The following is a 2,315-nucleotide window of genomic DNA, read 5'->3' as shown; positions in this document are numbered from 1 at the left end:
CAAGCCGATACCTGAACAGCCAGAACCGCTGAGTCAACAGTGCAACATAGCGACTAAGAACCTTCCCTGCATTACTTTCACCAAAGAAGATATGCAGACGAAGAATTCGAACCACGATCGGCCGTTATATTTCGTCGGATACATTGGCTCCAGCCAAGTCAACCGAATCCAAGTGGATCCGGGTTCTGCTGTGAGTATTATGCCGCTTCGATTGATGCATTTCCTCGGCATCCCAGTAAGCAAGTTGGCGTCCACAGGCACTGTTATCTATGGATTCAACACTAGTGGGTCAAGACCCTTGGGTAAGATCCGGGTGAAGTGCCAGATGGGAGATCTGAAGACAGAAGTCACGTGTTATGTGATCGATGCGGAGACTTCGTACAACTTACTATTGGGTCGGCCTTGGATCCATAGTAATGTGATAATTCCCTCTACTCTCCATCAGTGTTTGAAGTATGTCGACACTGACAATGAGGTTAGGACGGTGGTCGCGGATAAGCAACCATTCAAGGGGTATGAGAATTATTTCACCGATTCTCTCCTTTATGGTAACGAATCCGATACTGAACCATCGGCCCAGGGCACAGACAGCGGAGAAGAAGCTGATTCTGAAGCCGGATTCGATTACGATGGTGGTTTTGTTTTAAATGACATTGTACCCTTTGTAATCAATCTTGACGATGAACAATCGTCAGATGGAGGTTGTAACTGGCAACTTGCCGATATTGCAATAAAAGATGATTTAGAGTACTCCTTGTCTCTTGATGATGTGGTAAGAGAACTGTATGATAATGCTGACTTGTATATGCCGCTTCGATCGTCTTATGTAACGAAGGAGCGCCTCCAGCATTCTTTCGGAACAACCATGATCATCCCGAACAAGGTAGGAGGTGCAAAAGAAGTAATTTATGGTAAAGGAAAAAGCTCTCCGTTACCAGATCATTTCCTAAGTGAAGACGAAGATGATGACAAACCTGGTCGGCATTTATCTAAATATAGTCCGGAAGCGCGCAAGCTCATGGAAAAGCAGGGGTACGATTTCACACTCGGAGAAGGTTTATACTTCGATCGAGGTCCTCGTAATCCAGCCAAAGCGGTATATGTACCAAAAGGGAAACCTGAGGATTATTATAAATATGGGCGAGGCTTAGGTTATGTTTCATCAGATGACGAATGTGGTTGGCAAATTATCGATCAAATTGCTAACAAAGCTAAGGATGGGTACTTGCCAGATTCTTCAGCTGAGGATTCCGACACAAGTTTGGGAGAAATGTTCAAAACCTTAATGTCAAACATGACTACAGCTGATCCATCTACGTTGGAGGATGACGATCAAATGCCAACGTGGGAAGACCCATGGGTTCATCACCTAAACATGCAGTACGGTGATAGGTTCGAACAGAGAGAACCACCAACCGAAGATGAAGTAGTCCAAATTAATATGGGCAATGAGGCCAATCCAAAGCCCATATTCATCAGCGGTAGTCTTCCTCCAGATGAGAAGGAGGAATTAATTGCCTTGATCAGAGAATACATTGATGTCTTCGCCTGGAACTACGAAGATATGCCAGGACTCGACCCTAATGTGGCAATGCACCGCCTTGACATCAAGCCGGATGCCAAACCTGTCAAACAACAGCAAAGACGGTTTCGTCCGCAGATTATGGAAGCCATTGAGGCAGAGGTTAAGAAGTTGATCGATTCGGGATTTATCCGAGAAGAACAACATCCAGACTGGTTAGCCAACATCGTTCCCGTCATGAAGAAGAATGGTAAAATCAGGATTTGCATCGACTTCAGGAACCTGAATGAAGCATGTCCGAAAGACGATTTCCCTCTCCCAATCACGGATGTCATTATCGACAATACATGTGGATTCGAGAGGATGTCCTTCATGGATGGGTTTTCGGGATATAACCAAATCAAGATGCACCCGGATGACGAGAAGCATACAGCGTTTAGAACACCCCTCGGCGTCTTCTGCTATACGGTGATGCCTTTCGGTCTGAAGAATGCCGGTGCCACATACCAGCGAGCGATGACTAAGATTTTCCAAGAACATCTCAGGAAAACAGTCGAATGCTACGTTGATGATTTGGTTGTGAAAAGCCGCAACAAAGAAGATCACATCAAGGACCTGAAGACGATGTTCGATCTCATGAGGAGTCATCAACTGAAAATGAACCCCACTAAATCATTCCTTGGAATGTCCAGCAGGAAATTCCTTGGGTTCGTCGTCACCACTGAAGGTATACATATCGATCCCGATAAGGTGAAGGCGATACATGAACTGCAACCCCCTAGAAATCTAAGAG

Source organism: Asparagus officinalis, chromosome 2 (assembly GCF_001876935.1).
Source record: "Asparagus officinalis chromosome 2, Aspof.V1, whole genome shotgun sequence".
NCBI classification, from domain to species: domain Eukaryota; kingdom Viridiplantae; phylum Streptophyta; class Magnoliopsida; order Asparagales; family Asparagaceae; genus Asparagus; species Asparagus officinalis.
The sequence above is the reverse complement of the archived record's forward strand: the minus strand, read 5'-3'. Positions refer to the sequence as shown.